This window comes from Neopsephotus bourkii, unplaced genomic scaffold (genome assembly GCF_033783945.1).
Source record: "Neopsephotus bourkii isolate Nb327-2 ecotype Australia unplaced genomic scaffold, CSIRO-AGI_Nbou_v1 NB_998, whole genome shotgun sequence".
Lineage (NCBI taxonomy): Eukaryota > Metazoa > Chordata > Aves > Psittaciformes > Psittacidae > Neopsephotus > Neopsephotus bourkii.
Window position 1 is genome coordinate 1,563,722 of NW_026901490.1, and position 11,411 is coordinate 1,575,132.

The 11,411-nt window shown below is 42.4% G+C and overlaps 1 long non-coding RNA gene across 1 annotated transcript; it reads left to right on the top strand.

Moving 5' to 3' along the window:
- Positions 1 to 1,786: 1,786 nt before the first annotated feature.
- On the top strand, positions 1,787 to 7,510 carry LOC133215725 (uncharacterized). The gene is made up of 3 exons (XR_009726476.1): positions 1,787 to 1,918; positions 2,230 to 2,385; positions 7,129 to 7,510. It is a non-coding gene; the product is annotated as an uncharacterized LOC133215725 (long non-coding RNA).
- The last annotated feature ends 3,901 nt before the right edge of the window (positions 7,511 to 11,411 follow it).

An 11,411-nucleotide genomic window follows, 5' to 3' on the forward strand; every position in this document is an offset into this window, starting at 1 on the left:
GACTCATAATTTACGGTGCTGGTCCTTAAAAGATGTTCTGTGTGCCTGCATCACTGTGTCTACAAGTTGACCACTGGAGCTGCTGAAGCTCTGTGTGGACGCTGTGATCTTCCCACAAGAAGAACCTTTCCTCTGAATGCACAAAAATGCAAAAAATCTCCCTAGTCTCTCCATGACCATTAAATGGCACATTGTGTGTCATGTCACTGAAAGAGATACTTCCTTGGACTGGGGTGAGGGAGTGCTAAGAGTGTTTATTTTCTGTGACCACACACTTGGATGTCTTAGCTCCCCGTGCCTGTTTCTGAGCAGCCCCCAGGCCTCAAGGCATCCCTCCTGTAGTCAGAAAACCTGCCAGCATGCAGGTTCTAGAAAGAGAAGTCCAGCAGAGTGTTCAGCAAACTAATCCTCCCCACCCACGGGTATCATCTATGTTACAGTTGCTGTTAGATGCCATAAACTTGGAAGATCACCACCTTATGCTCTGAACTGTGGATTTACGTGTGATGCTTTATGCCAGCTCCCCTATTTCTAATCCTGTCATCAGATCACAAGTTAAAAATACTTGAAGTACCACAGCCTGTCTAATCATCTGCATGAGAGGCGAGTTCTCTGTTATCACTATGCAACAATGAAATCTGCAGTGTCCTTATTTTAGTGTGCTTCTTGGTTCTCTGTGATACAGACACTAATGAACTGTAACCTGGGAAACCACTGAAAGTCTGTTGGCTTAATGCATATGAGAAGTTTGGCTAAATTAAGTTGTCTTTCAGAAAGGAAACTGAAGAACTCTTCATCCCCCTCAACCTCATGGTCTTCAGACTGTTCCCTTAGACTAGAAAAGTTTCTTGAAAATTATGGAGCTAGTTTTAGTCTTTTTGTCTACCTGCAGTGAAACAAGAGGTGTCTGGAAGTGGAAGAATCTCTAGTTCCCAAAAATCTTGTGAAAAATGTGAAGAATGTATTTGCAAGGTTGGAGCAAGTATTTTGCACCTTGAGAACAGGATCATGCAGTGGTTTCTAAGTACTGCACGTGTATCAGTTAAACCCCATACCATCCCGTTAACAGTACCCTTACCTTATACGGGTAGCTGAATGACAGGGAGGGCAGAGGGGGGTAGGATGTTCACTCAGACTCACACCATGAACTGGACTTGGACTAAAACCAAAAGCCCCCAAACTTGCCTTCTGGCCATTAAAATGCTGACCTTCTGTAGCACTTCAGTAGCACTTCTCCACAAACACTTCTGCCCACTAAGTCCTCCCCCACCTTGGTCCTACTCAACACAGACACTTTATGTGGGCAAACTTGCAAGGAAGCAGCTATGTTTTGGGCAGACCTTGTCTCTGATCTCTCTCTTTTTCCACTGGCTCATTCCAGCACTGAGCTGGAGAAGAAAGGGTAACAGGTGCTGGTGGTGACAGAAAAGTGCAAGGGCTTCACTGTGCTAACTCCCACAAAGCATCTGCTGCCTACTGCGGCTGGCCGAGCTCATGTTCTTAGGACAGCGCCTCCTCGCGGCATGGAAAAAGGCCTCACCAGGTGCCCGTTCTTGCTAAAAACACTCCCAGCAGAACTTGGTGTGCCAGGAAAGATGAACATTTAGATGTCTGCATCCTACTGGATTGTATCTTATTCTTAGGTGGATACTTGGTGTTGGAGGCAGAAATTACCTTTTTGTTCTGTGTTTGCAGAGTACCGACCACACCGAGAACCGATTCCATCATTTGTCACAGGGGGAGCAAGGTGGCAGCACTGACAATAGAGCAGTGGGATCCTGCTTCCCATCACTCACTATTCATTTCAGTACCTCTGTGATTCTTCACCTAAACGCATGCAGCCAATGGAATAGTAGGAGTCATCACCATCAAGAAGTCTCCTTTGACTTGTAAGAGTTTTTCTGCCAGCCAAAGAGTTGTAAGCTCTTAATATACAAGTTTCACTTGAACTTAGCTGCCACAATCCAATTTGCTCGATTTTAATAAGGTTTAAATTGCTGTTCCTGCTCTTTCTACACTAACAGCCTCAGAACAGTATGTTAAGATGATGTAGACAACGTGTCTGAGAGAGATTTTCAATTGGACATGTTAAAATCTTCCCTTTTTGGCTCTAAAAATGTCCCAGCAAGGGAAAATTACTAGTTGCAGACACGTATTTCTGTCATATCTATCAGCAACCAAGCTAAGCTGATTTACAGCCTTGGACACTAACCATCACTCTACTTTCAGGTTGCTGAGGACTTGATATATAAGCATGCCAAAAGCTAGGATGCTCCCAGAATAGAATATGTTTTAGGATTCAGCATAGTTAAAGTGGAACATTAAGGTGAAAAAGCAAAAAGTTGAGCATACTTACAGTGAGTGCAACAACACACTGCAAAGAAAGTAAGCCACCTAAATGTTACATAAGAGAAGATCTCTTGTATTTATTGAAGATGGGGGGGGGGGGGGGCCGAGCGAAAGATAGGACTGAGAGTTAAGCAGCTGTGTACAGGACAGGAAAAAGGAGTGCATTTTTCCCCAGCTTGAAAGCTATGTTATATGTGTTCAATGGCTGCCCAAACCGAAACAGGCTTTCTGTGTAATGAATGCTTTCCTTTGATGTTTCTTCAGAACAACTAGTCTAGGGCACTGACCACCGTAAACCTCTTAAATTTCGAGTGCTATTTTTATGGCCTCTTTATGATTGGAGTAACCTCAACTTAACGGATTACAGGGGTTACTTCATGTCTTTGTAGCCAAATGCATTCTGGTAAAGATCAGATTGATCTGAAGTCAACGGTTATCTTTAGCTTTGATTGCTAATCATTCCCAAGACCTTTGTTCTTTGATTGAACACTAGGGAATCTTAAATGCAGGGTATGTTAATTAGTACCTGGCTTATCAGCAAGATGTGCATTATCAAATACAGGAAATATATCCCTGATATTGTTAGGAAAATTACCTGAAAGTAAATTTAAAATAATGGTATTCATCTGACGATTCCCACAATGTGTTCTGGTTTGGCTTTAGTGTTTGCAATTGTCTTATAGTGGAGGCATTTAAAAAGGAAGCAAGTAGGGCTCTCTATTTCAGAAGCGATGAATGTTCTCTAAGTAAAATAATTCACAGCCTAGATTGAAGCATTTAGACAAACTAAAGTCAAATGAACAGGTTAATTATATATTTGCCAGGTTATTCAGTATCAGTCTATAGTAGAAATGATGCAGACAGATGCTGCTTTCATAGAAAATAGCATGTCACAGCTGATCATTAGCAAATATCAGAAAACACAGTAGTGATTGATTACTCTTGTACTAAAGCTCTACACAGCTTTGCAATGAAAAATATGATTATGCAGAGTGTACCTTGAAGAGAACTAACTGCCATGTCATGAGATCTTTAATAGTGTTAATAACTGCTTAGTGCCTGTGTACAGCTCTGTCCAATGTCAGACTGTCTCACAGTACCCTGGTGTACCTGGGCCTGCCCAGTTATCAGCTGTATGAGATTCACCTTTTCCTGAATTGCTTCATACTTCTTACTTCTGAAGAAGAAGGATGCAGGATCCCCAGTGCTGTTCTTACGGTGCCCAAACCTAGGTGTGTGTCCAGAGGAAGTCGTGGGTGGCGAAGGATGAGCATGATTAGGTAACAAGTCATCTGGCACACAGAAAAGCTCATAGTAGTCTGACGTATCTATTTTTAGGTGTTCTTCTTCCTGTGGGTGCTTCCTTCAGTCAAAAAGGTCTCAGGTAATTTTTTCCTTTAATACTCTCCTGCTCAAAGTATTTGGTCTGGGAAAAGATCTACACCAAGAAATTGCTCTGATATATTAAGTTACCTAAAGCAAAAATGTTCAATATTAAATTTGAATCATATGATAAGTTCATCCTCTGCCTTCACAGTCTGTTACAGGCAAAGATCACACAATCACAGAATGATTGAGGTCGAAAAGACTTCTGGAAGTCATCTGATCCAACCCACTGACCAAGCAGGGCCACCTAGAGCCAGTTGTCCAGGAACATGTCTAGATGGTTTTGGGGTGTGTCCAAGGATGGAGATTCCATGACCTCTCTGGTCACCATCACCATCAAAAAAGTGTTTCCTGATGTTCAGGGAGAACCTCCTGTGTTTTGGTTTGTGCCCATTGCCTCTGGTCCTGTCACTAGACACCACTGAAAAGAGCCTGGCTCCGTTCTCTTTAGGTATCTACATACACTGATAAGACCTGCTCCTCCTAAGCCTTTTCTTCTCCAGACTGAATAGTCCCAGCTCTCTCAGTCTTTCCTTGTAGGAGATGCGCTCCAATCTATTAATCAACCTAATGCCCATTGCTGGACTCTCCAGTGTTTCCATATCTCTCTTGTACTGGGGAGCCCAGATCTGGACACAGCACTCCAGGTGTGGCTTTATCAGTACTGAGTAGAGGGTAAGGGTCACGTCCCAGGACCTGATGGCAATGCTTTGTCTAATGCAGCACAGGATACCTACCATTCACTCTTCTTTGCTGGCTCCTGTTCAACTTGGTGTCTACCAGGACCCCCAAATGCTTTTTTTCCAAGCTGCTCTTCAGCTAGGTGTCCCCCCAGCTAGTGCCTTGGAACTTTGCACTTCCTCTTATTGAACTTGAGGTTCCTATGAGCCTATTTCTCCAACCTGTCAGGGTCCCTCTGAATGACAGCATATCGGCCACTCTTCCCAGTTTTGCTGAGGGTATATTCTGCCCCATCAGCCAGATCATTAATGAAGAGTTAAATGGGATTGGACACAATAGTGGCCCCTCGCATAAAAAACTAATTACTGGTGGTTTACCAGTAATGAGTAAATTGCAGAGTACCAACCATACTGGGAACTTAGTCCATCATTTCTGAGTCTTTGGCATTAAGGTGATGAATAAGTGTGAAAATTTCAGTAACAGAATTGTCACAGGGGGAGCAAATGGCAGCACTGACGACAGAGCAGTGGCATCCTACCTTCCCATCTTGCTGTTCATTACTCACTATGACTTTGTTCCACAGATGACGACACTCTGGGCCTAGCCATTTAGCTGATTTCCAGCCCACTTCACTGTTTACTTATTCAGCCCATACTTCATCAGCTTTTCTATGTGGATCTTCTGGGAGACAGTGCCAACAACTGAAGTCAAAGTAGACAATATCACTGCCTCAACAATCATCTACCAAGACAGTCATTTAATCATAGAGGGTTATCAGGTTGCTCAAGCATGACTTCTCTTGGTGAAGCCATGCTGACTGCTCCTGATCACATTCCATCAGCAACTTGTCAAATCTTACCCAAGCTCAATTCAATTTTCTTTCAAAACCATTGGTAAAACCCCTTCCTTCACTAAGTATAGCTGGATCAGGCCCTTTACTAAAGACATTTTATTTTCTTGCATTCAGTTATGTTGTCAAATCTTCTGTGCCATTGCTCTGTTCCCCACAAGACCCCTGTGAGTTATTCTAGTCTCAGTGGCAAATATCCAGTGAGAAAATTTCTAAGCTGCCTTTCGTTTACTTAAGAGACTGTATCTTGGGTCAGTATGCATTTTAGGCAGTTTTATCACCCAAGAGATGGAAGGGTTCCAGCCTCACAGTTAAATATGTCATTAGGCAACTCTTAAAACTTGGTTACCCCCAATTCACCTGGGGAGTAAGGAATAGCTCTTAACTAAGAAGTGTTTTGAAGTCCATAGGATTAAGACCAAGAGGTAGGAATAGGATCTATACAACCTATACCTTCAATGGGATTGAATTTTGTGGGTTATTTATATACTTTTTTGAAAGAGGAACTCTATGTAATGAACAAAAATCTCACTTTACAAGGCCCTTGCTTCTTGTGTGGGTCTATGATCTGTGTGATGGAAACATACACAGGTCATGATAAGCTTTTCTGAAATTCCTGCTGGTAACAGAAGCAGATGGGACTTCTACCTCACTGCCAAAGCAATCTGCAGACTGCATTAACATTCACTTTCTGAGAGGTAACCCTCTTGGCAGCTCACCACAGAGAGATTATTAGATCAGATAAGTCTAGGTGAGTGTAAACTCTTAACAGTTTACTTCTGACAAATGGACTTAGCCTGTCCTTGACCTAACTACAGCTGTTACAGTGGTAGCTACTACTGCCACTCTGCTTTGTGGTTTTATGGTGCTGCTCATCCCTGCAGTAACATCTGAATGTCTTACAAAATATGCAAACACTAACAAAGGCCTGAGTGGATTTAAAACTCCCACTGACAGCATTTAAAATACTTCTCTGACGCTGCAGTTTTGGCCGCTTACTGCTCAAGAACCAAAATCATTTATTGCCTTTGAGTACAAGTTCCATAGATCATTATAATCATTCTCAAGTGTTCCAGCAAGACCATGTGAGAATACATAATAAGGACATTTTCTACCAGGTTTCTGTGGGATTCTGTCACTTAAAAACTATTAAAATAGAGCCTTTTAACAAAAGGTATCTGAAGCCTGATAAATAATGTTCTAATTTAAAAGAGGCTAAAATAGAAGTTTTCTTCTGGTCTTTTAACTCATAGCTGAGGTCAATCTGATTTGAGACCTGAAGAAGTCTTGAGGATGCTTTTCTGTAGGGAATTCTGAGGCCATGCAATAAAAATGCTAATTTTTCGTGTTTTTTTAACCTATGTAACCAGAATGTATACACTGGTGCAATATTTGCATTGGATATGGCAAAGAGTACACCTCTTTGCAGTGCTGCCAGGGTGTCCTGCATGACTGTTGAATTGTAGCTAGAGCAAGTGTTGGTTTTCTGATGCTTCAGCCTTTGCTGTGCATTTATTTTGCTCTTCCTTCTTTTTCTACCCTGTTCCTCTTTGTAGCTTTGTGCATATCAAAAATAGGCGTTGGGAGAGAAGAGCCAGAACCGGTCAGCAAAGGCTATTTCCCATCTTGAAGCTAATGCTAATGCAAGTGCCAGCAATTGCCTTCTTGCCTGGTATTACAGATCAGCTGCACAATTTGAATTAAGTTAATTAAGCTGTTGAACTGTGATCTACCTTGCTACCAGCAGCCTCTGCTGGAGGAGCAATATCTTGTCCTAACTGGTCTGCACAAAGGTGAAGTTTGGTGCCTGGAACATAGTTAAACCAGAAGCTTGGAGATAACTGGAGCTTTATGTTTTAAAGAATAGGAGGAATTCCAGAAATGTGGTCTTGGTATGTGAAAGCCCCAGGAAGTAAATGACCTGAGCACATGCACCAACTTACTGCCTGGTTTTGGACTGGGCAGTGATAAGTAAAAATAAATAAATAAATAAACTGAAATGTTCCACACTGGTTACCAAGAGCAGTGTAAGTTCTGCTTAGATTAGAAGTGAATAAAATTCCTCTTGCCTGCTGTTTACCCTCAGCTCCAGGAAAGTCTCTAAGGTGTAATTATTCAGGCCTTTCTTGTGTGAGCTGAATAGACTAAAGCTGCTTGCACTCCCAGAGTGGGAAAAGCATGCAGATACCTGCAGCGCTGTGAGGTAGGCCCTGTACTGCCCAGAGACTGAACAGGGGCAGTGACAAGTGATTAGAATTGATTGCTTTTTAACAAAGTTTTTGCTTTGATCTTAGGCTCAATACAAAGAAAATAAAATAGGGAAAGTTATTATGAGATAAAATGAAACACTGGAGCTCAATGAAAACGCAAAGGCTTCTTTTCTCCTAGTGCTTGCTTTGTTTACACATAGTTCATTGTAATTCAGTGAGATAGCCACTGTGCCTATTTATTTAATTCATTATTTATAATGAATTTAAATCATCCTAACTCTTCTCAATCCAGGTCCTCAAGCTGTATTTACAAGGTGGCACTGAAGAGCAGAGAGTAAGGGCCCATGGTTTCCTTTGTTGCAAGCAGTATGAGAACCAACAATTCCCCGAATCTCAATTCAAAACCCTTTAGCTCTGCTTGGGTAGATAGGACTCCAGCACAGCCATACGCCCATGTGGCCTTCCTCTGCCTGTTATCTACCAAATCCTCCCTATTGGCAGCCGTATCAGAGTTCTTCACCACAGGTTTCCCATCTGTACTTAGGGGTAAAAGCATTTCCTTGTGTGGTGGGAATTAAATCACTGACACCTTAAAGTTGAATTTAAGAGCTCCTGCTTAAATCAGAACAAGATTTAATACAAATGATGTTTTTAACATGGAAATAAAATTAGGGAAAAGTTTATGTATACATACATAATTAGGGTTCATTAGAATGTGGACAGTATTGTCACAGGCTTCAGATTTTAAAGGAAATTCTGATTTCTAAAGGCTTCACTCTGCCATTTGATGCACAGAGCCATAGAATCACAGGAATGTTAGGGTTGGAAAGGACATTAAGATCATCTAGTTCCAACCTCCTGCCATGGACAGGGATGCCTCACCCTAGACCATGTCACCCAAGGCTTTGTCGAGCCTGGCCTTGAACACTGCCAGAGATGGAGCATTTACCACTTCTTTGGGCAACCTGTTCCAGTGCCTTACCACCATAATTACTGTTACAGCCTGAGGAGCACTAAACGTCATCCACAAGCTTCATGTGGATATGCCAAAGAAATTTTCCATCAACTGATACATGCAGACCAGTAATAGAAGTTCTCAACCAAGCAAGAGATGGAGAAGACGAAAGATAAATATTACTAGCATATGAATCAGATCTGTGTTTCCAGTAGACAGCTGTAATTCTAACTCTGTGAGTATCAACTAAATATGTAGTGGGTCAAAGTTACCTTCAAGCAAGTTACAGCCCAACAAACTAGATATAAACAAAGTATTTTAGCTGTGAAGTTTCAGCCTCAGCTTACATCTGCTTTCAAGATAATTCAACTTTAAGGAAAAAAAGCATTTACCAAGTTAATGTCACAGAGATTTTGGTTTTCTCCCAAATTAGAAGAGAATAGAACACAAGTTTGATCAGAGTCAGACGAAAGGGCATGATGACCCCAGAACACATACATATGCATCAGGAAAGTTTAAGATGTAGGAAACACGACTGTAGTCTTTGGAAAAAAAATAGCTGCATTGCTCAACTGCACATTCCCAGAGAGAGGGACTGAAGCCATACACAAAACCTGAGAACAAAGTTTTTAGTCATAGGTTACTGCTGAAATCAGAGATGGACCAACTGCTTGTGCTCATCTATCAGTCACCAAGTAATGTTTGCACTGGTTTTCACTCAGTCTCTCAGGTTTTTATGTACAGAGAGCCATTGCTGCTGAAAGAACAGAAAACTTGCACTTCCTAATATACTTTATGGCTGTTGTTAATATCTGAGGAACTGATGATTTCTAAAAAGACAACTTCAAAAATTAATCTGAAGAGGGTCTAAGTAGCAGCTGGGACTCTGGTTATTAGCTGCTTTACTGTCCAACTCTTCATGACTGTCCTGGGTTCAGGAGAAGGCTCAGGAGGGAACTTCTGAGAACGTTCTTAGGTCTCTGCAAAAGTTTGTCACAAATTTGTTTAGCTCAGAGGCTTGAGTCTCCAAACTGCCCCTGTGTAATGTGCAGACTTAAAGGATACAGCACACTAATGTTTCACCTTTCTAGAGACCTGTTTTTGAAAGTAGGATCAATCACCAAGAAGACAAATTTGAGACTTTAACCTGAGGGCTAAATCCAAAGGGGAACTGAACTAGAACCAGAGAGACCTCACAGTGCTGGGTAGGGTGTTTGGGGCTCCCCAGATAATGTCATGGAGAAGAAAAAAGTGGGACTGGCTTCACCGGAAATGTTCATACATTTCCTTCTAGTGACTTGTCCACATGAAACACTTGGTCAGGACAGTAGCCAGCATCAACCTGCCAAGTTCAGTGCACTGCTTTCTATTCTCTACCATCTCTGGTCCAGCCAACATTTAATCTTTTTAAAAATCACAACTTTACCAGGCAAGGCAGAAAGCCAGAGTAGTATATAGCCAACAGGGCAGGGTGGTAAGAATTTGACCATTTTTCTGCAGAGGAGGGCTCAACTTCTCCACTCTAGACTCTTCCCCTCACCCTGAGTGGCATGGAGGAGTTCCTTTCTGCTACTTCTTCCTTGTCACACTTTTCCTTTGCTCTGGCTTGGGTTCTCCCTGAGCTGCAGTGGTTGGTATTTGCTAAGCCACCATGGAGCACATCCTCCCCCCCTTGCCTGACCTTGATGTCACCTTGGCTGTTTCTAACTTTTTTGCTCCTCCTCTCTGTGGCATTTTCTTCCTTTCTTAGGTGCCACCAGCTTGACTGATGGGCTCAGCTGCGTCCTGCTGTAGGTCCATTGCGGAGTTGGTTGGCACCAACTGTGTCCAGCATAGGGTAACCCCAGCCTCTGCTCAGAGCCCACACCCGCATCCCCACACCACACTCTCTAGTATCAAACCCTTGACATCTACAAACCAAGTGCAGCACCAGAATGAGCCTGAGCAGCACCGTATGGGCTGCTATGAAAAAAATTAACTCCATTCCAGCGAAACACAGTCTGTCACGTAACCGAAACAGTTTTCCTCTTTGGTGCTAACAAAAGTAACTTTTGAAGGTATCTGCAGAACATCTTAGTAACAGGTGCAAATACCCAATGGAGGTTAGAAACCCCGAAGGTTAGGAAGGAATTGGCAGGGAGAGGGAACAGAGATGAACCCCACTCTTGCAGACCCAGAACTAGGCACCAAAATTCAGCTTCAGTCCTGTCTGGGTCTTGGTGTGACATCACTCTGTAGATGGAGTGCTTAGTCATTAATGGATGTTACATAAAATATAACCAATAAAACAGAAGGTAGTGGTATTTGCCAGCCCAGCAAAGGTTAGGGCAGAGGTTCTTGCAGGTAAGACTCAAAAATGGTGGCAGAACTGAGGAGGGGGAAAGTGAGTTCTGCTCAGATTCATCTGGTGGATGCTGCATTGTTGGAAGGGGACCAGGGCACCCACCTAACTCCCCAGGGCCTCTGCACTGGCAGGCTGCACTGCTGGAGTGGGAGGCTTTGGTACAATGTTTGAGCTACAGATGGACTGTGTCTGCGTTAGATGCACAATCCTGATGTCCTATGGAAACTTCTGCTTGTTACAGTCCTTTCTGGCTTCTTTCTGGGAGCTTGGAAAGCTTTGTAGTTATTAGTAAAACAAATTCCCTAGAGAGGAAGGATGCGAATGTGCAAAAGTCTAACTAAAAATGAAATTTAATACTTCTTTGCGGGTAAAATGGAAAGTTATTGCTTTCTGTACTCCTGGAGGATGCATTTCTGAAAAGAAGATAATTTTCTGAATTGTCTTAAAGGCTTGCAAATAAATTGCTCAGTTTCAGGTTTTATTATAGTCCTGAGGTTCAGTAGGAAGCTGTTAAAACATTTGAGCAATGCTGATTAAACATTTGAGTGAACCTAGTGGAATTCAGGTTCCAAATGAAAGTCACATAAACATTACTCTTACTCAGCTTTCACAAAACAAGCAAAAAAAGGACACTGG